General features: G+C 37.0%; 1 protein-coding gene across 1 annotated transcript in view; it reads left to right on the top strand.

Annotated features, from left to right (window-relative positions):
- LOC145693516 (protein takeout-like) overlaps positions 1–24,541 on the top strand; it is a 76,580-nt gene that overhangs the window by 12,475 nt on the left and 39,564 nt on the right. The window lies entirely within an intron of this gene.

The following is a 24,541-nucleotide window of genomic DNA, read 5'->3' on the forward strand; positions in this document are numbered from 1 at the left end:
GGGCGCCGATTTCTCTGTAAATTTGGGGAGGCCCATTCAGATGCAGAAGGCATATATGAGGATTTTAAGACAAATTATGCATTCAAATTATATGAAATATTGTATTCATAAATACAATGCGGGGGCCCGGGCTCCCCGCCCCCAGGATGAACATATTCGGAGCCCTTGGATGAACATATTCTTTGGACACTGAATCGATTACCAGAACCGCTTCTCGATATATATATATATATATATATATATATATATATATATATATATATATATATATATATATTACCGCTTTGCTCTATATGAGTCAATATTAAAACACTAGAAAATTTCAAACACTTCCGATTTTGGCAGAATGTTACGGGTAGATATTGTATGTTTGGTGAGACGTTGAACCGATTCGAAAAAAAAAAAAGCGCCTGTTGTTATCTGTAACAATTTTCGCCCTGCGGCAATCAACGTTGAAGGTAGAAATGATTGATTTCTACCAATTCCGGTTTGATTAAAGGGTTATCAAAGAAAATGGTACCTATTCTTGGAACAGTGAATAATGGCAAAGGAAAAAATGCTTCTTGATATCTCTTCCGGTTTTTGCTCTGACACCTGTAGATGGATATACGAATGGATATAGTCGTTTTATATGATTTATTACAACACTTATGCATAGCGTATTGTAGTTTGGAAGTTTAAAAAATATGTACGAAAATATAGAAACACAACCAAATTAATTCGTGTATTAAAGGGTTAAACAATATATAGAGCATAGGTAACGAAATAATTTTATAAGAAATACGTGTGAATTATATACTCTCAATTCATTTCTTTCCTTTCTTTTTCTTTTTTTCTCTCTTTTTTTTTAATAGTTTAAACCAAATCTGCAACTTTGGTAACTTCTTGAAACCCTGCTCTTTTGTTGTTACTAATTCAATCATTCATAGTGTTTGGTTGTGATCTTTTTATGCTCAGAGTTCGTATAAATCTATAGAATTTGCCTGACGGAGTAACCTTGGATAGTACTTACAAATGTAAGCTCTCACGCACATGCATTGCCGTGTTCTTTCACGTATTTACATATATGAGATTAATGTGGGAACACTGGAACGTAATCGTTTACTTTATTCGCCATAAAAGGCAAGAATTAGCCAGGGGTAAAAGTGAAGGAGAACGCGCAGGGACGCCGTCCCCCACCTGGAAAAAATATGTACGGTGTTCCCCCAGTTTCTTAAAAAAAAAAAAATACAATGGGCGAAGATAGGCAGGGGGAACGGCGTGACGTCATGCCGCTACCTATTGTCCTCCTACCTTTTCAGATCCACTTTTACTCCTGGAATTAGCTTGATTTTATAACAGTTGAATCTCGGTCCATTGAAAGGTAACTCTCGCTTTATTAGTAAGAAAATGACGATGAGTAGAGAACGGATGTTTAGGTAGTACAATCATGGAAAATATTCAGTTACAATTTGAACAAGTAGCACTGTCTCGGGTACGTAACGTGAAAGACTTCGGTTTGTATGGCATGTATTTCCTGAGTATTGAAACAGGAATGCTTAATTAATTTGAGGTAACAGCTTTCCGTTATATATCACCATTTTTACAATATAGCGTTCAAGGTTAAAACCGGAAGTGGTTAATTTCTTCCACTTCCGGTTTTCATAGAAAGTTTAGAAAGAATTTTGTACTTATTCTTAGAACTCTGAAACGATTTTAAGAAGCACGCTCTTCGCTGTCTCCTATAATTTTTTGGTCTACGTAACTAGGTAGATAAATACCGAAACCGAAAGTTGTATTGCATTTCTGTCACTTCCGATTTTATTAGAGCGTTAAGGATTAAAAAGAAGATGTATTCTTGGGATACTTTATCTCGGAGGAAACCACTTATCTATAGTGATCAACGTTAAAATCGAAAATGGTTGATTTCTGGTATTTCCGTTTTTAATACCACCTCCCTCAAAATACTTGATTTCTTACTTTTGATGCTTTATATTCTGGCCTAAATTGATGGCGATCCATCTATTAGTTCTTCAGATTTTTGGCCTCTTAGAAACGGCGGACACTCCCACAGCTTAAAGGATATTACGTGGAACATTAAGCTAAAAGGACGGATACTCCATTAGCCTAAAGGGCATAATGTGGGATGTTAAACTGAATGAAGGGCGGACACTCCCTTAGCCTAAAAGATCATAACGTAGAACGATAAAATGAAAGAAGAGAGGACACTCCTTTATCTTAAAGGGCATAACCTGGGACGTTAAACTGAAAGAAGGGCGTTAAATATACATGATGTTTCAAAACAACACCGACAACATTTGGGAGATGACATTTGAAAAATATAGACCAACCTGGGTGCACAAATGCTTCCTTTCGGAGTTATATTGTACCGAAAACATGCAAAAATAAAGTTTAAAGGTGCATAGCTCCAAAACTATGGGACCTGCCGTAGTCGGCTCAAGACTTCACTTAGGAACTAGTATGGGCGCAATCCAAAAATACATGTTCCAGAATCCGAAGATACTCACGCAACAATTCTTATACAGTCAGTTTGACTACGGGCATATAATTTGAAGTACTTACCAACTATCTCTATAAAAATTGTTGCGGAAGTACCGCAGGATTCTGAAACATGAATATTTTTGTCATATCTTTTTTGTCATATCTTGGTGTCAGGAGTCACCTCCCAAACATTGTCGGTGTTGTTTTGAAACACCCTGTATAAAGGTATCTGGCCAAAGCAAACTGCTTAAAATAGGTAGTAGAATAGACACTAAATTTCTAACTCGAAACAAGAAACATTCAATGACACACAAAATCTAAAACTAAAGTCATACAAATATACTGATCGATGTTAGTACAGAACATTTTCATTTAAAGAAAGAAGCATGAAACTCTTGCCGTGAATTTTTAATATAAAAATGTTTACTGTTCCTTCACTTCATATATCAGTCCAATGTTTTTCCAGTACATTATAACTACACATACCAGTGCAAAATTTTACAGCACTGTACACAAAACAATCTGAATATTAAAATATATTTTGGCAATACGTTAATTGCAGTTGCACTTGATAACTAAGGCATTCTTAAACTGTTAATTGACATATTGTCGTCGACCCACATTTTGTCTTAGTCCTTATGAAACGTGACTAAAACGACTGGACTATTTCGAAATATGGGTGTGAAGAAGAATGAAGTATATTTATTAGCTGAGCCGATTCGGAAACTGATTGGGAAGTATTAGACAGAAGAGGAGACAACAGCAATATTAGATATGCTGTAGTTAGAAAGAGAAATAGAAACTGATTAGGGTATTGGCTGATAAGGAACTGTAATTTGAAGGACGTGCTACGAGATACAGTCTTGCGTTTTAAAATTTGTTCCCACCTTTTTTTAGAAGTCTATATTCCGGCAACCGTATATAACAAGTTCTAAGTCTTTCGCTGTACGTAAAGGTTTTACTTGACCAAAGAAAATCGACATTTGATTGATTTAATTTCAACTACGTTTAGGTGAGAGTGTAGGGCTTTCCAAAGAGTTTAGTCACCAAGCTTTTTTTTTCTTTCTTCATATGCCTCTACATGTAGACTTGCATAAATGCTTCCAGTTTTAATCACAAACAAGCAATCAATAAACTACTATTGAAAACAATTCAATATTTTAAACGTTTAATCAAATAAAAAATGAAATGAAATGTTTGAGTTTTACGTCCCACGGTTATGCCGGTTGGCTAAAGGTGACGGTGATGATGAGTAATGAATGAAATGGTGGAATGAAGGAAGTGGGAGGAAACGGGAAAACCCCGAGAAAACCCACGCATACGGTGTTTGTCCACCACAGAGTTCAATTGGTGGGGGCTGGGATCGAACCCGGGACCCCAAGCACCAGATGTGAACGCTCTACCACTAAGCCACCGCGGTTTCTTTAATCAAACAACATCACAGGAAGCTCTTCACACTAAATATAGGTAATGTATTCACAATATTAGACTAAGTAACCGCCACAATCTCTATAAATAAAAATTAAACTATGTGTGTAACTTAATAACTCTGGAATCTCTTGATCAATCTCGATCAAATTTTCAACATAAATGAGGTTCGGGCCTGGGATGTGTTTTCTGTTATTTCACTTTGAAGGTGCAACTTGGGGAGGGGTATGGGAAAATATATCGAAAATGACAGGTATTAGTATCAAATTCGTAGTTTTCGGTGTCTGTGAGATGAAGCGTGACACTTCTGGTGTCGTTTAAATCCAAATTCAGCCTCCTTTAATACTGCTAAGGGGGGATGGTGACATGTAAAAATAATTGAAAACAATCGATATTATTGTCAAATTCATAGTTTTTGGGGTTCCTAAGTTGAATGGTGACAGTTTTGGTGCACTTTATGTGCAAAATGAAACGTGTTCTCCCCGTGCGAAGAACAGGTATTCTGCTAGTTCGTAAATATTGAGAGCCTTATTATAATGTTTAGGTTCCACCACTTATTTATCGAAAAACTCGAACTTCAAAATATAAACTGACTATTTCAACAAGATTCGTGGTTCAGTAATGAATACGTAACACTTCTTCCGTTTTCTTCACGTGTATCTGCTTGTAATCCATATCATTAGACAGATCTAATAACGTGTTTTCATCCCAACAGTATACTCCGGAAGAATAAACAGGAGAAGCTACAGAGGCTACAATTTGTTACGACAAGACGACGACGACAAACGTAGCTGAGGATTTTCCGTAAACTTGTAGTAGTAGTGGCAAAATATCTCTGATAAGTAACGATTGCAGACGACTTCACCTGGGAAGAGGGACTTTGAATAAACGGGGTATGAAAGTGTTAGTACAAAAAAATTGGTAGTCCATGCATGGGCGTTATTTGAGGGGGGCAGGGAAGGCTATTTCCCTCCCTGAGTTCGAGATGTATGTATACTTTATTGCATAGTACAATAATATACTAATGAAAAACGTAAAACTAGGTATGTCAGTCTGGTGCGTGGGGTCCGTGGTTCCATTCTCGCCCAAGTAAATTGCTGCAACGGAGAAGCTTTATGTTCCACGGTCTTCCCGCTAACCTCTTCGTTTTGATACGTACGACTTTTCTGTTTTGATAGATCGTCCAATAACTCTAGTCTTCTTTGCCCTTTCCCTCTTTTTCCTGCCACCATACCTTCTAGGACGTCCATCATGATACATTTTCTTTTTAGCCAATGTCCCAACTAGTTTCTCTCTTTTTTTTCTTAATACTAATCTAAAATTGTTCTTTTCTTCCACACCATTTCTAAGACCCTCTCATTTGTTTTCCGCTAATTATCTCCGTTCTTCTCCACATCGACATTTCGAAAGCTTCCAGTAGTTTTCTTTTAATCATTTTTCTGGTGGACAACATCGTGTCTGTGGATTTTCTCGAAGTACTCCCATTTCCTTCCACATTCTAATTCCACGATCACTCACTTGGTTTAATCAACGTCTCCCTTAGCCAAAAGGGCACAATCATGGAACGTTAAACTGAAAGAACTTAATTTCTTTTCATTTTCTATGTATATCAGAAAGTCCTGTCCTCCCCCCAAGCAAGACCTACAATTACGTTATTGTATCCACTTGAACACAATCGGAGAAATACCCCGGGGAACTTTGTATTTCCTGAGGAGAGAAGAGAACTCCTCCGTGGTGCTCCTTTAAATTATCAATGCATCTTATGCTGTCATTAAGTATCATAATAGACAAAACTTATGTTTGAAAAGACACTTCCTTCACTTATTAAGCGTCTAAAACAATAATAAAAGAAATATTAGAAATATTTTTTTACAGCAAAATGAAAAAAAAATGATGTCTTACTACTATTAATTTGCTGTTTGTTTAAAATAACTTAATGGAATTAATTAATTCAGAATTGGAAACAAATCTCATACAAAGACAATTGCTTTTCGTAATGAAATCTGGTAACCTATGTCTTAGTAACCACAACGTCTCTGGAAGAATGTCCTTGAGGACAAACATCACAAATATTGTTTCCCAACAGTGACCAGGAAATCATTTTTATTTCTTGCGACATACCTGTCCTAATACGTCTTTTAGTAGTGGTATTTCCACTGCCGTTTTAAGCTATCTTATTGAAGGTCACAAATAGTTCTTTTTTCCCTATTACAAGGATTTAATGTACGTATTATGGATATTCAGTGTTAAGACGTAATAGCTATAATAGTAATACTAATACCATCTTTGAGTTAATGCATTGAAATGGAAGAAATACTTGCCATCTTTGTCACATATCAGCTTCTTAACGGATACTGAATACCTATACTGTACAAGTTTTACAAATGTATTTAGTAGTCCTTGAACGACAACCATGTCTCTGTGTGAACGAAAACTTGCTCTATAATAATAAATCGACCAGTTTTACTTATAATACTCTTTCTAAGCTCGCTCCCACTTTAAAAACAGTGCATGACTTGAAAACAATTAAATATGTTAAAAATGTAGAAAATGAGCCTGTAATCTCTATAAAATGCAAATAGAATAAAATAATCGTTCATAATAATAATAGTCCCCAAACCTTTTCTTATGGACTAGAAATTTCGGTGCGTAGTGCATGATGTCGGGCTATTTTTCTTTTTCATTTTGCCATTTTTGTAGCAATGTGCGAAACAAATGAAAAGACAAAAAACATAGTGATTGGAACGAAGCGGTCGGTGTCAAATATCGAAATAGAAAGAGAGGAAATAGAACAACTGACTAGTTTTCGGATTGGGATTAGGATTTATATTTCTGGGCTTTCGGCATCTAAGAAAACTTAGCCCGTCACGTTTTGAGGAATGACGTCCCTGGGCGAGCACACTATCCGGGGAAAGGGAAGGAAGGAAGCGGCCTGGGACCTATAAGTTAGGTACCACCCCGGCATTTGTCTGGTGTGTATCAGGGTGATTGCTGATAAGCGTTTTACCCTCATTCGACCGAGTGACCCCACCGAAAATCGAACCCGGGACCGCTTGCACCGTGACTAGTTTTCGATACGTGGGTAGTATTATTACTGATGACATTTCGATTTAGATGCCGAAAGCCCAGAAATCTAAATCGTAAATCCCTAAAACTATAGTGGTTTCAGATAGAGATTCGAAACATTAGATGGGGGGCGCGGTGGCTCAGTGGTAGAGCGTTCACCTCTGGTGCTTGGGGTCCCGGGTTCGATCCCAGCCCCCGCCAAGTGGACTTTGTGGTGGACAAACACCGTGCTCGTGGGTTTTCTCGGGGTTCTCCCGTTTCCTCCCACTTTCTTCATTCCACCATTTCACTCATCTCTCATCATCACCGTCTCCTTTAGCCTAACCGGCATAACCGTGGGACGTAAAACTTAAAGATTTCATTTCATTTCGAAACATTAGATGAACTTTTTTTTTTTTTTTTAAATAGATAAATCGAGAAACAAGCAAAATAATCATTGCATACTAGTTCCCAAGTGTCTCATTGATTGTTACCAATGGCTTACATATAATTTCATCAGGAAGGATTCCTAAGTGAATATAGTTTCAGGATTTGTGCGTATAAAAATCCTAATCGAAATAATGGAAACGTGGAATTTGAAACATGCAAAATATCTTGGTTCCCAACAGTTCAACCTCACACCAAGCAATCTTTTCATTTTACATCAATAAGCGGCAAATTTAACTTAATCACTTATAACTTTGAAGCATCGTGAAAGTGTAGGGACAAAATACAATGAATGCAGTAGCAGATAATATTTCACAAAAAAAAAAAAAAAAAAAAAGACTATGTTTAGTTAAATTTGTGCATAAATGCGTAAGAAAAAAAATAGAAGATTGTAGGAGAAATTAGTTGAAACAACGGAATTGTAATTGATTTCTGTGTCATTTAACCCTAGGAACACCAAGGTATATTTGGGTTACATGGAACATCAACGGGGGAGGAGGGGGACTCTGAGGCCCACAGCAAACCGGGGGGGGGGGCGGGCCAGGCACAGCATTATTTTTCACGGAAAGTAATTTATCTTGACTAATATGAACTTGGGATGTCTAAGACATCATATATTTTTATTCTCTATTATTACTAGGTTTCTAAGTACAGTGTTGCCAACTATATGTGTGTAATTGTTTAATTTACCATTTTTTATTTGTGTCACTATGACCTGTTTATTTTAGCTGTTTGTGTGGAAAAAAAAGATCAATAGCAACTTAGTACAGTGTAGTATATGTACAAAGGCAGCTTCTAAAAGTATTTTGGTGGTGGTGCAGCAAAGTGGTGTATAATGGGGAAGAGTGGGATAGGCCTATACTTTAGTATTCCAATGAATTCAGAATTAATCTTTTATAATTCACCCGGTTATCCTTGGAATGGCGAAATTCTTTCAAATTTTGTTTCTGCGGAAAGATAGACAGTGTGAAGGACGTTCATTGGACACTATAGGGGATGTCACCAGAGAAGCAGTGTTGCCAACACAAGTTACAATTTTTCTAGTAGCACAACGTCAGGTTTTTGCACCTATGGAATGAACATGTAAAACGTAAGCAAACAAACTATGGCTTGTCTCTCAGTTTTGTAAACTAACACGACTGCAACGTCACGAATATTACAATTGATTCATTGCAAGAAACGTGCCAGTGCTTGCATTTGTTCCATTTGCATTATCAAATAAAATGTTCAAATCACTGTCTTTTGCATCAAAATCTGACAGGGTTATTTCCACTTGCTATATTCGAGCTCACTACCTTTTATGTCAGATTCAGTTAAAAGTTCTATAAGTTGTTTCTTTAATTGAACTTTGGCGAAGAGCGCGGTTTGCAATTGTTCCAATGTTGCGGGAGATTCCCACATACAGCCACAGTCATAGAATAACGAACTGACAATTTCCTATGAAATATGCGTCTTAAGTCTTCCTGTTTTTTTCCAAACATCACAGATGGATAAAACTTTCTGAATACTTTAAAGTTTTAAACCCCCCACCTATTAGTTCCATTCAATGGTTACAGAATTGCTATGGATTGTTTTCGAAAAATGTTGACGCCCCAAGAGAATTCTTTTATGTGCTGGAGTATGGACAGAGTGAATCCATTGTTGAAGTACAGCATGCATTTCGTGGCTAGTTCGATAAAAAGCAACCTCATCATCAACAAATTTACAATAAATTAGTGGAAGATGGTTGTATATGCAAAGAGGAAAGCAGTGGTCGTCCTCGCACGTCAGATGAAAATGTTGATCGTGCCCGAACTTCTTTCCAGCATGACGCTAGAAATTCCGCAAGCAGAAGCGAACTTGGAATCTCGCCGTTAATGGTATGGCGTGTCGTTAAAGGTCTGTAATTGAAACCGTGCAAGTTGCAGTTACTCCAGGATTGCATCCTGCCAATCACGAAGAAAAAGAGAAAGAAAGAAAATTACAATTTTGAACTGCAATTTTGCAAGAAATTTAAGATGACAGTTTTTCTCAGTCTGATTTTTTCGGATGAATCAACGTTGCGTGAATCGCCACAATGAAGAATATAGGGGACTGAAAAGCCTGGCGTAGCCATCGAACTCTCCAAATGTGTTTTCCGCCATTACCATAAGCAAATTTTATAACCCTTATATTTTTTACTGAGGAAACCGTGACTGGAATTACACATCTGGACATGCTCCAAGACTAGTTTCCACAAATTCAGCAAGATTGGGATGATTTTATGTTTGTGGAGGACGGCGCCCCACCTCACGTCCACCATGAGGTACAGTAAGTAGTATCTGAATGATACAATTCCGGGACGGTGGATTGAAAAAGGTATGCAACATTATCTTGTTTATCTTAAATGGCTTTCAAGATCATCAGATCTTATCAATTGCGATTTTTATCTAGATAGGTACACTAATGTCCAAAATGATTGTCGCATATCTATAACTATGTTCTTGTAAGAATATAATTTTATAATGATTTTGCAGGGTATTCTTAATCCTGATACTATGTGTATAATCAGAAAATGTATATTTGTGGTAAATTTCATAGGAAAAGAATTATAAATACAAAATACAAAATATTGCTAAATGGACAAAAAAGTTTTATTTCCGTTTTAATGTTCTTATTTGCTACTCTTTTGACATGAAAATTTCCAATTACATGTCTTTGCTGATTATACATATACTAACATTGTAAGAAATACCGGGCGAATTCGTTATCAAATTATATTCCTACAACATATTTATAGACATGCGACAATAATTTTGGACATGAGTGTACATAAAAGACGGTGTGTATGTACCCCGTATACCTGTTATTCTTCAAAATCTGCGAGATCGAATTGTCACAGCAGTGAATTCAATAATCAGAGATCAATTAATTTGTGTATAGCAATAAATAGACTACGAATTCGACATTTGTCACATAACAAATAGTGCTCATGCTCAGCGCAAAAAGTAAAACTTTGAACTACGTTGCTCATGTTAAAAACATAAAATAAAACTTTGAAGTTTCCTCTATCCAGTAATATATCGTATGTGTCTATCTATTCTCGTTCATTGTAAATAACTATTTTAAATCTGCTCCTTCTTTCTGAATAACCTTATATAATATTGTATACTTTACATTGTATTTCAAGACGACGTTCATCGTCCAAGAGGTGGTCCGCGTCCCCTAAAAATGATCCTTTCGGATTCGCTAGTGCTGGTGAATTAGTAGAAAACTGTTATTTCCTTACTCACTTGTGACAGGTCAGGAGTAGCTGCGAGCATTATGTTCAGACAGCATTCAAGTTCTGTAAACCTAAATGAAAGTGAATGGCACGTACAGCATAACCTTGACACGAACCATTCCTTAATAATAATAACTACAGTAGTTTATGAAGAAAACCTGTTCTGGAAGAGTGTTCTGCGCTCTTTTTTTTCCCCTCCTGCTCAACCAGATCTGGTTCAAAAAAATTGAAAATTGACGACCTTGAGAAAAAGGAACAGAAATTGACAAACAAGTTCTTTTTTCTTGACCTAAGTATTCCAAACGAGAATACTGCAAAAAAACAACACACTGGGAAGAAAGGGAGGCAAGAAGAAGCAATTGTCCTCTCTTCGCATATGAGCAGATATCGGGTGCCTGCGGGGAGGGAGGGGGAATTGACCTTCTCCGAGTTTGATAAATACATACAATTTAAACAATAGTACAATAATATAGTAATGAAGAAACAATGGCGAATCTAGCCCCGAGCCGGGGTATGGAATAGGTCCCCCAGTTTTTTGAGTGACAAAATAATTTAAGCTATTATTTATATATTTTTGAAAGTTTATAGTAAACTCATGATATACCTATCACAGCCTACGTTCTTGCTGTCCCCACCCAGTTTTTACTTTCTAGATCTGCCATTGTGAAAAACGTGAAATTTAGGCCTTCAATTGCTCCCAACCAAAACCTGAAATGATGCTGCTGCCTTACGCAGAAGAAATTCAAACATAAATGCATGCGTGCATGAGGAAAATAACATGCTATTTAGTTGATAATACTTTGTAAAATCTGTATATTTTTAACTCTCGGCGTAAGCACACAGAAGCTTATAGTTCTACTCCAGTGTATGTAAGTGTATGTGTGTGTGTGTGTGTGTGTGTGTGTTCTTCTTCTTCTAAATCTTTATCCCAATTAGCCTGCATCGGCTTTTCGAATCACTGTTCTCCACTTGTTTCTATCTTGTATTACATGCACTGTTACACTAGACTGCAGCATATTGTTTTTCACACAATCCTCCTACTTCTTCTTAGGTGCCTTTGCCCTCACCCTCGTTTATCATTAACTTCTACAGGGTGTCCAATATACAATGCAACCCGGAGTTTAGGATAGTAGAACTTTGAAACCTAAAGTGATACCGAATAATGGTTACAGCAAACTGAAGCCTTGTTCATGCATATATTTTTAAACTAGGAAGCAAAGATTAAATTACACTAGGAACCACACAGTGTTGCCAGGTTTAACCGAAGGCGTAAATCATTTTTTTTTTTTTTTTTTTTTTGCAAAATATGTAAATTGACTCATAACTCATACGTATGGATGTTCTGTCGTTAATTTTCCGTTTGTTTATTTGGAGAAGCTTGGAAACTATGGAGCAGAAAAAACAATGTATTTCCACCGATAACTAATCGGATGAAGTCTCTGTAAGGGAGAACTAGGGAAATCGTAGTTTTTATAAATTAACACTCTGAATTGGCAACTTTGCTGATGTTTCAGTACATCAAAAGATGTGTCTAAATTATGCAATTTCTTAAAACAATGAAAAACAAACTTTGAAATTATCATGATAAAACGTTTACTCACATGCACCCGGCAACACTGCTACCATTAGAAATGAGTTACCAGCTCTACAGCGGATGTCGGGAGTGCCCCTTGTTTTGATTCAAACACTGGTTCACACGTTTCACCAGGTTGGCAGCAACTTTACGAAGTTTAGAAGTGTTAATGTTCTCAGTGGCACTGCGAATGTTCGTTTCCAGGTCTTGAATAGTTCGGGAATTATTCTCGTATACCTTTTGCTTTAAGTATCCCCATAGAATGAATGAATAGTAGTGTTGCCGGGTGCATGTAAGTAAACATTTTATCATTATAATTTCAAAGTTTGTTTTTCATTGTTTTCAGGAATTGCATAATGTAGATAAATCCTTAACACACCTTTTGATGCACTGAAACATCAGCAGGGTTGCCAATTCAGAGTGTTAATTTATGAAAACTACGATTTCCCTAGTTCCCCCTTACAGAGTTCCCATCCCTTTAGTTATTTGTGCAAATGAAAAATTCGTTTTTCTGCTCCATAGTTTCCAAGCTACTCCAACTAAACAAACAGAAAATTAACGACAGAACATCCATACATGTGAGTTATGGGTCAATTTACATGTTTCGCAAAAAAAAAAAAAAAAAAAAAAAAAAAAAAAAAAAAGAAAAAAAGAAAAAAGAAAAAAGATTTACACCTTCAGTTACATATGGCAACACTGTATGGTTCCTAGTGTACTTCAATCGTTGCTTCCTAGTTTAAAAAATATATGCATAAACAAGGCTTCATTTTGGTATAACCATTATTTGTGTATCACTTCAGGTTCAGGTTCTGTCTGTAACACGTCACTCCACACATCCACCTTAGCATCTTTATCTCCTCAATAAGCGACTTCTGGGACTCTGTTTTCCAACATTCTGCTGCATATAATATGCCAAACCAAAATTTTTCCTTTTAGGCGTTAGTGTTTGTGGTACTTTATTCCTCGGTAATTGCTGGCCGGATCTGAAGGGAATTTGACTGGCAAGTAGCGTATCGTCTAAGGAACAAAGCTTGCTGCTATATTTAGCGCCCGAGTTCAACCAGGGACAGGTTCGTCTGGTCTTGTATGTGGTACTTTATTTCTCGGTAAGCACTGCGGGACCTGAACGAAATTTGTTGGCAAATCTAAGTCTCTTATCTATCTATCTATCTAAGTCTCTTAGATAAAACAGTGATTCCCAACCTGTTTTAACTCACGGCACACATTACTGAACACCCCGCCATCACGACTCACTTAGTTGATTTTTTGTTACTAATGATATAAATTATAATAATGTGTGCTAAACCTGGAACAAGCAATTGTAAGCACTACGTATACCGATTATTATTGCAAACACATATTTTTCATTGCATTTACGCAAACCTATATGGAATAAAAATATAAAACATGTTTCACCTCTCGCGAGTCTTGGTATGCTCATGAAATGTTTTTATAATTACAAATTCAGCAAGAGGTTACGGTCACAGCAGTCTTCTGACTTGCTCATATGCGATTTTTATGTCTGGGGTAGTTTCAGAAGGAAAAAAATCTTCCACAATAGTTCACTTTGTTCTGGACAAGTGAAGAAAAAATACGAACGTTGTTCGCAGTATCACCGTGCAAGAATTAGAGTGTAAATCAGCATGTTGCGACGTATTCAGAACTACATCATGTGGGGAGCAGTGATGATTTAAGATTTCCCTCGGGGGGGAAGGTCTCAGTACACTGGGGTGAAAAATATACTATAGTACTATCTAAATACTGGGAACCCACGTTGAGGACGATATGGATTATGGCCACGGAAGGGAATTTCGTAGTTCCAGGGGAAATTTCCCTCCCCGAACCACACTCTAAAACCATCATTGGTGGGGAGCAATTTCAGCATCGGCTTGTCAGCTGACTGTTAGCAAGTATTTATTGGAATAATAGTAATAATATAGTAGTTTCCGTATTATTACTATTATTAGATTTTGTCATGCCCCTCCTGTATCTGCTATTTTCTATTTTTATTTCTTAAGGATTTTCAGGGCAACAATCATTCTAAACGAGCACATTGTGTTTCTTTACTATTTTGTTGTTTTTCTTTTTCATAATGTGCATATTTGCGTAGGGAATATAATATTGACAATGGCATTGCAAGGTCTTCAGAAAAATAATAAAACAATTATCCACTAATGATGGGAATTCAGAAACATTGTATTCCTACCCATAACAAAGTATTTTCGTTATTACAATATGACCAAAAAAAAGTTACATAACAATGCCTGTGAGAAATAAAGAAGTACATATATCCATTATCATCTAGTTGCTAATATAAAAAACGACTATATAAAAACTTAAGTCTTCTTTATAACCTATCTTTATATAGTGGAAATATTTCACGATCTTTATTGCAAGTATAGTAGGTACATCCTCCACTCACTTAAGCTGTAACGTTAAAAGCTTTAACGTTTTAGAAAATTGTTCCATTGGTTGGTTGGTGTTTAGCGTCTTTTCTAGCACCAAGGCTATATAAGAAGTGGGTCTACAGTTTATGGTTCGAATTTCAAGTCTATCCTACCGGAAATCAAACCCATGACCTTATGAACAGACTTGTTTCCATCTATCATCTATTAAGAATTCTTACAGCTCCTTCGTGTCTATATGGTTAACGCAGGAATGCAAATAAGCAACACAATTTTACTAGCCCAAGAAGAAAGCTACAGTAGAGCGTCGATTATCCGAACGTCGGTCAACCGAACGACCGCTTAACCGAACTGTGTACTCGCTCGCACCTGTTACTCTCCCACCCTACCGTCCATCATCCCCCTCACTCCCAAACCAAGTTTCCCACAGTAGTCGTCGCACTGAACCACCGCTGGCGGAACATTGCTTCTAATGGGGCCTTCATAAGGCGCTGCTGACCGGCCAAGCCGCCAGTCGCTGTGTTTCAACAATCAGCACACTTCTTTTTATGAATAAATTTACTGTACAGTACTTCTTTTTGGCAAATAAACATGTACAGTTCGATTATCCAAACAAACCAGTTTTCCGAAGACCCATTACCCCCAATTACTTCGGATAATCGACGCTCTACTGTACTAGCCCACATCCCACAATAGAAATAATTTACTTAATTTCGATATGATATTAAATACTCGCCCGCAGCGATGCTGGTTATTTGCAACCCTGCAACGTATGCGTCTTTGACGTGGGAAACACGAGTTCGATTTCGACTCACATTGGAAAGCTCATATGGTTCAGTTTCCACGTTAAGCTTAGGTCCACGTCTCATCTAGCCTTGCTGCTGAAAGAGACGCTAAGGTATAATCAACTAAACATAATATAATTCATATTCTATATAGTATTAAGTGAAATTTTCATTTGAGTTGAAGCCAAACCCTAATTATGATGACCTACAATTTGAAAAAAATAATGGTATTTGCAAGAAAATATTTCATGCAAGTATCAAGATATTCAAGGTTAATCTTCATATGTGATGACTCGTGTCCTGAGAGAAGTCGTATCAGTAAATAAATACACTTTTACCGAATCATACTAAGGAAACATTAGTGCTCTCAACGGGTCGGGTCGGGTTGAAGACTGACCTGACACGACCCGTAACCCCACCCCAGTAACTCGACCCGACAACCGACCCGAGCTGACCCGAATGACCCGACCCGATAACCTGACTCGAGCTGATCCGAATGACCCTACCCGAGCTGACCCGACTCGTTTGAGAGCACTAGAAATGGTCGAGCGGCATTTTTCTTTTTTTCTCGATCACTTTGCATGGATTGGCCCATATGCATCTTAGGAAGTATTTGGCACTTTTGAGGTTTGGTTGCTTCTTTTTATAACTGATACCAATGCCCGACGTGGGAGAAGTTTATTTTTTTCTTGCTTTAGTTCTATGTGAAGAAATTATTCTTGAAGGCCAGTGTTCTCACCTGCTCGGTAGGCAGGGGATCTTCTCGGAAGGCAGTAGCAAGTCTCTTGGCGGAGACAAAAGGAAATCGTTTAACTACAATGATAAGGGTTGAGGAAACGGGAGAACACTTGTGATTTCTTCCAACCCTTCAACTTTCATTCCAAAATAGGTTCTTACAGGCACGTAGCCAAGGGGGTCCGGGGGAGTCTGGACCCGCCTTCGAGGCTAGAAATGAAAAAAAAAATAAGGAAGGATGAAACAAAAAGAAATGAGAAAAAGAAGAATGAGCGTTAAAAATAGAAAGATAGAGCAAGCATTTGGTTACTCTTTCTTATGAGGAGATTTGAATTACTTGGAATACATGGTGGTGAATGGGCTGGATATCCTGGAAAAGTCAGAGAATTTGAAATTTCTAAAAACAGTTACAGAATTTTCAAAATTTCTGCTACTAATCAGGGAGATTTCAAGCTTTCGATAAGCATAGTGACATTCTGTAACAGCGTATACATTTTTTTAATCATAAATTTTCGTCATTGCTTCTCTACAGTATCAAACATGTCTTTTCAACTGCTCCTTTTTTAACCTGTCATTTGGAGCAGACAGTAGTTGACGGAATAATGGAAACAAAAAAGTTATGTGGAAAGAAAGTTCTGTTAACATTTGATTCAGCAGAGAGGGAAACGCAAATATTTTAAAATATTATGCAAGACATTATTGAATATGTACTTTTCATAATAGTGAATATGTGCTTTTTATAATAGGTGAGGTCATAATGAAAGGAAAATTGTTATATTTGAATGAATAGAGGAAGGAATGTAAATATTGTAAAATCTTTTTCAATACTTTTTTTCATTCCTTTACTTCGAGATTTCTTCATAGTTTCTTTTTAAAATACTTACTAACACACCCTCATTTTATTGTCCTAACAAACCAATATACGTTGCCAGTAAAGTAGTTTAGATTGATGGAGTTCCTGGGTCTTCAGTATTTCATGTTATCCTTAACTCCTCCCCCCCCCACACATATTACGAAATCCTGGCTAAAGGAACCAATATATGTTTCAGTAAAATAGTTTAGAATAATCCAGCCCTTCGTGTGATGACTACAGTACTTCATGCCACGGACCCCCCTTCTTTAAGAAATCCTGGATACATGCCTGGTTCTTATGATTCCGGGACCCACGCCACTTTGATTTTTCTTTCTCGGTAATTAAAACATATTTTACAGTATATATAGTTGCAAGTAAGGAGATACATAATATGAATTTTGTAATTTAAAATTTAAAAATACAGTATGATAATTAATTATAAAGTACTAACTTTATTTCATCACTTTCAGCCCAACAAATGAAATTCAAACAATTCGCACCCTGGGTCTTGGTCATCAATACTGCGTCTTATTCTTTGTCTTGCACAGTCAAGTCTTGGTTCTGCATTCCGTAGTCTTGGTGGTCTTTCATGCTATACAAGAGCCAGGAATGCTAGCCTAAATGAAGACTAAGTGTGATTTTTATTATGATCTTTCGTACTATACAGAAAGCAAGAAAATATGCTCATCGCTACTTGGTGATCACTAAAACAAGGCCAAGAACAAGATTACTATGCAATTCGTCTTGCATATCCAATCTTTATCTTGGTCTTGTGTCGATGTTCTTGGTCTTGGTGAAATGAAATGAAATATTCAGATTAAGATCCCTCGATTCTGCAGCGAGGCTAAGGGAGATGGTGATAATAAGAAATGAATGAAATGGTTGAATGAAGAAAGTGGTAGAAAACAGGAGAACCCCGAGAAAACCCACTACACGGTGTTTCTCCACCACAAAGCCTGCTTAGCACAAGCTGGGATCGAACCATGGACATCACGTACCAGAGGTGAATTCTCTACCACTGAGCCACCGCGGCCCCGCTTGGTCTTGGTCTTCCATATCCAATCTTTCTTTTGGTCTTGCTTAAACAACTTCTAGTTTTGTTCTAAATCCAGACTCCATATTGCCGTAGATATTAATAATGCATCGATTGGCAAAATCAATCTTCCATTTTTAAAAATTAGAGTATACACAAGTACAAAAATAAACACTTACCATAAAAACACTAGCTGCAAGTGTTCAAAATAGATTTATGGCTTCTACAAGATCAATTTAAATATGCTATTTTTAATTAGGCCGCTAGTGAAAAACAGCAGCTTTAAACTCCAGCTGAGTTTAAGCTCAACCTAAACTCACTTGACTAGTGATCTGACCCGACCCGAACTGACCCGAGCGACCCGACCCGACAACCGGACCCAAGCTGATCCGACCCGACCCGACAACCCGACCTGAATTGACCCGAACGACCTGACCCGACATCCCGATCCGGGCTGACCCGAGTGACCCGACCCGATAACCCGACCCGAGGTGACCGGAACCGACCCAACCAGTTTAAGAGTACTAGGGAAGATATAATGAAAGTGACTATGTTCGTGACTTCACAACTCTTGAACCACCGCACCGGACCGATTCGATCAAATTTTCAACACAGATGAGGTTCGTGGATGGTATGGTTTGTCATTTCGCTTTTAATGGTGCAACTTAGGGAGGGGAGATTATTTAAAATGATCGAAAACGATCGATATTATAGTGTCGAATTCAAACTTTTCGCAGTCGCTGAGATCAACAGTGACACTTCCCATGCTGTTTAAATCCAAATTCAGCTCCGCAACATGGAGGAGGGTAACACAAACACACACACTTACACCCTATATATACATATATACAGGGTGTTTGAAACAACACTGACAACGTTTGGGAGGTGATTCTAATCACCAAGGTAAGACAAAAAGTACAGACCATCCTCTGTGCACAAGTGCCTCCTTTTGGAGTTATAGGGAGCCAAAAACATGAAAAAAAAATGAACTTTGAAGATTCATAGCTCCAAAACTGTGGGATTTACCGTAGTCAGGTCAAGAGTTCATTTAGGAATTAATTTGTGCGCTATCCGAACGTACATGTTTCAGAATTCTAAGGTACTCACGCAACAATTTTTATAGGGAGAGTTTGCTTATGAGAACATAATCTGAAGTACTCACCAACTACCTCTATAAAAAGTGTTGCAGAAGTACCGCAGGATTCTGAAACTTGGAAATTTGGATAGGCCACATACTAGTTCCTAAGTGAAGTTTTGATCCGACTACGGTAGGTCGCATAACTTTGGAGCTATAGACCTTTAAAATTCATTCTTTGTTTTCGGCAGCCTGTAACTCCTAAGAGAAGCATTTGTGCATCCAGGTTGCTCTATACTTTTCGTCTTATCTTGGTGTCAGGAGTCACCTCCCAAACGTTGTCGGTGTTGTTTTCAAACAACATATATATATATATATATATATATATATATATATATATATATATATATATATATATATATAGAGAGAGAGAGAGAGAGAGAGAGAGAGGGATTTATATAGATGGATATAAATCGAAAATCACCGATATTAGTGTGGAATCCATAGTTTTCAGGGTATCTCAAACGAGCAGTAACATTTCTGATGTTTAAATCCAAATTCAGTCCTTTGTGCCCAAAATGGATCTCACGTATTCTTCCCGTGCGAAAAACAAAAAATTCTGCTGGTTTTAACTAAAACAATCTGAAGGCCATAAAAAAGAAGAATCCAGTAATAGACTCGTACGGTGAGAGTTCAGTTCATTCTAAATTGGTATTAACCGTTTCTCTAACCTAAGGCTTGACGTATGAAAAAGTAGGTACATTGCAACAAATGAAGAGCTAATAATAATTGAAGTAAGAAGTACAAGATGGATCAGTCAGTCCGTTCTTACGTATTAAATATGTGTAGGTGTATTTGGCATGAATGGTCAATGGCTCAATCTATTTGACTTGCAAGTGCTGTGAAATCAATACTGCAAGCTAAGAGTGATACAGTGTCACAAACATCAACAGTTTGGAAGCCTCTGCAACAATAGTAATGCAAGTGAGACGGAAGGTGCAATGCAAATATAAAGTACCATTACTTCGGTACTATGATTATGCTGTATTTCGACATCAAAAGTACCATTATTTTGGTACTATGATAATGATGTCATGTATTTCGACATTATGTCGGTACTATGATTATGGTATCATGTATTTCGACATCCAAAGTACCATTATATCGGTACTATGATCATATGATGTATTTCGACACCATAGGCAGGGGCGTACGTGGGAGATGGGTCCTGAGGGTTCGGACCCCCGCGAAATCCCGACTTTTTTGTAAATGTAGTCTACTTTTACGGGCAATTTTAGAAATTTTCATATAATTTAGCCTCAAATTGTATTTGGACCCCCCCGAAACGCTTTAGACCACACCCGAAATAAATTCCTGCGTACGCCCCTGACCAAAGGTACCGGTACCATTATGTCGGTACTATGATCATGATATCATGTGTTTCGACATCGAAAGTACCATTATGTCGGTACTATGTTCATGATATCATGTATTTCGACATCGAAAGTACCGTTATGTCGGTATCGAAAATTTGATTTTTTTTTTCGAAAGGCTTTATTTCGAAAATTTGCTTAGGTAAGTATGATATCCAATTACGAGTTGATTCTCAAAAAGGATTGTAATACTATTTACAGCAATTTGGTACTCTAACCATTACGGAGATATGAAAAATATGGATAGAGATTCATAACACTGCCTAAATTATATTTGTGAGCAATTTTTATTTACTGTACACCAGGGACAGATCTACCCCGGGACCGGGAGCCTGGACCCCCAGTTTTTCGAGTGACAAAATGATTGAAGCTATTATTTATATATTTTTGAAAGTTTATAGTAATCTCATGATATACTTATCATAGTCTGCGTTCTGGCTGTTCACCCAGTTTTTACCTTCTGGATCCGCCACTGCTCTACGGGGGTAAACATATAATTATGATTCAATAAACAGTAGTTTTCTATACTTACAAAGGTGTTGGCTTACTTGTTTACAAGAAATTCGGTCAACTGTTTGTTTTTTCGTGCTAAAAAACCTGTTCTATATTTGTGGTTGAAGTTTTTTTTTTAATATTTTGAAAAAAAAAGGTGGAAGAACGCAGATAAATAATAACATATATAATAAGCTGATGAATAATCCTTGATTTACTGTGCTATGGATGTGCATGGCTCTGTCTCTCCCACCTGTGTCATTGTTGTTGTAGAGGACTCTCAAATTTCGATATTTGTGATATTGTAGCATTCTCAGTTTGCGATATGGAGCTCCTCCGTGGCTAAGCGGTTAACGTACGCGCCTCTGGCGTGGGAGACCCGGGTTCGATTCCCGGCGGGAGCTCATGTGGTTCGGATTCCATGTTAATCAGTAGGTCCACGTCTCATATAGCCTCGCTGCTGAACGGGATGTAAAACTCAAAATCAATCAATCAGTTTCTAATAGCGAAAAATAAATGTTGTTATATTAGTTTTCGTTTAATATGTATATTTTAAATATGTAATAATGTGACGCAGTGTCATTAAAAAATACAACTGTGTTTAGTCTGCAACACTGTTAATCTGGTAGTGTTTTAGAGAATGTCAAATTAATTCCTTCTATCGTTATTTGCGTTATACATAATTCAAACATATTTGTCTCTTAGCTTAATACCTAGTTACAAAGGGGTTTCAAGATAAGAGATGCACCTAGAAGAGGGCGGCTGTATGTTAAAAGTACAAGCCGCCTTATGCAGAGTCGTTTAGTATGGTTACCGTCATACTAAAGGCCTTACTACCGCAGGAAACATTCGTTAGTCGAATTCTCTAGTATGGTACTAATCACGTGTCAGAAGGACTTTGCATAAGCCCAATGTGTTTACTAGTTTTCTAAAGATAACAATCCTTTTAACTACTCTTACCTCATCCTTAATTGCGGTATTTATTATACTAATTACAAGATCATGTGAGTATTTTGTTTTGTTGATGCAACTCGTACATGCACTTACGTGATGCCACTTGTTTTTTGATACCATGTATCTAAGGGCATTATGAGGAATAAAAATCAGTATTAAATTGTGGGAACTTTCGATACACTCTTACTTCTCCTACAGCATCAAATAATTAATACAGTTAGAACAAGAACAAAAACAAGTCCATAAACAATGTTTTCAAGCGATCTAATTACTCGTAATGTGTTCAAAAACATTTACTCTAGCTACTCAAAGTATAGCTTTAAGATTCCTTCTGTATGCGTGTATGCTTAGATTCCTATTATTTGTGATTTAAGACCAAATAAAGCATATTATAACTACGATATGGATGTATATGGATTAGAAACTTAAAAAAAATAAAAATAATAGGCTATAATATGTACTTATGCATCCACTTCAAAATTATTTTTCACAATGTTTACTGTATGCAGGATGAACTTCTACACAACGCTACTAGGAAGATCTCCTTGACTATAATTTCTTTTAGGTTTTCTAAGCGTCAAACTTTGTCTATTTTCTGTTAAATTTATAGGCCGAAAGTGACCTTTCAACATCAAATGAAGTAATTGGACAATATTTGTATAGTGACATAGAAAGTTCGCGCCATGCATCTGACAAAGATTTATTAATCCCCAGGGGTAAAAGTGGATCTGAAAAGATAAGGGGACGCCTGACATTACTCCGTACCTTGTGCCTATCTTGGACCATTGTAATTTTTAGGAAATGGAGGGACGCCATAGATATTTTCTGGAAGTGGGGAGCGATCCCCATCCCGTGCATTCCCCCTCACTTTTACCCCTGCTAATCCCACATGTATACTGGTTAATTGACTCCATCTTTGATAATCCTAGATTTCTGTCACACATGTTATTCAACTTTTATTTCCCTCTTTTTCCCAGTTGCACCTGGGATAGAATTTAAAGTTGTTTTCTTAGGAAGTCCAAGCACTCATAGATTGGTGCCCTTGTGTTTTGAGACAACTAGTTCTTTCAATTGTCGAAAAACGTAATGAACAAAATGAATATTTTCATAGAAAATGAAAATGTCATTTTCTAATGCTAGAAAAAGTATTCCAGAGATTATGAAAATTAGCTACTTTCTTAAAAGGTCTAACATTAAAATGATTAGCAACTTAGAATATATGCAGATATATATAACATTACAAGAACAGTTCTAGAGTATGAATAAACTTTCAAATGTGCATTTGCGTATGAACATATTCAAATTCAGGCTCTAGTTATACCAGCAGTGTATAACATATACACTACTGTTTCAAAAAGTTGTGTATATGTACTATACAGTTTTTCTTATTGATTCAATTAAGTCACGTATATGATATAGAACTACACATAAAAGCAAAATTTACAACACTATTTTCTTCTGTAAAACACAATATATTAGAGAGCTCCTCTAGATATTTGTGAAATGCTGTTATGTCTGTTACGTAGTTCAAGAGAGCGGGTTCGCTTATAAGTACATGCTAGTATTTTAATTTAAGTTTACATCAACGTGTAGTTCGACGTCACATTTAACATCAGTGCTTAAAAGTTTTGGACCGTGTTGCGAACACGAAGTTTTCGTTTGTATCCTAATTATCTTAGATGTATTTTCTCTACATCATTTTCTTTAAAATAAAATGGGCTTTCGAATGAAGCCATGCACATGAGTCACGATGTATAAATTCGGCAATATCTTTCCGATTTTTTCCCGAAAAATATCTATTTTATTTTTCGTGCAGATAACTTGCCCCTATCGGGATCTGAAGGAAGTTATCTGCACGAAAGGTAACCTGAAGTTGCTACATGTACTAGAATATATGTATGTGTTTTGACAAGTTTAATTATAATATGGTTATAAGTATGAAGATAAGGAAGATTTGCAACCAAAATAAATATATTTGTAGCTTAGTTCGTGGAAAGAGGAGCAAGAGGGAGATTGAGGGAGTGTGCGTGTGTATGAAGAAGGAGAGAGAGAGAATGTACTTTCATTCGGAAACGGTAGCCCGTAACCTTATAAGTATCAGGATTAGCTGTAGAACCGTTTATGATGTAATTAAGTACATGAAATTCCAGTTAAACGAATTCAAATTGCAACGAATCAGACGCCCAATCAAGGATTTTTAAAAGGATACCTGATATAAGTAAATTAGAAAATTTTAGGATAGAACATTAGAGAGGAGTACACATAAAGTCCATTTCCTTGTAACTTGAAATGCCTCGTCAATATCAACACTATATGAGACTTGGACCTACTTTTTAATACGAGATTGGAACTAGATGTACGACTGTTGTCGGGCGTCAAATACAGGGCCACACGAAAAATAAGCACAGGAGCTAGCCAGACTAGTCAATTCATTGGAATCAAACATTCCCTTTCAAGTCTTGATGCTACACGAGACGGGATGTATTGTTTAATCACTCGATGTGCGATTAGATCCGAACTACCACTAAGGTTGTTTCCGAATCAAGTACCCCGATAGGAAA

The sequence above is a fragment of the Thermobia domestica genome, chromosome 8 (assembly GCF_964235325.1).
Source record: "Thermobia domestica chromosome 8, izTheDome1.hap1.1, whole genome shotgun sequence".
NCBI lineage: Eukaryota > Metazoa > Arthropoda > Insecta > Zygentoma > Lepismatidae > Thermobia > Thermobia domestica.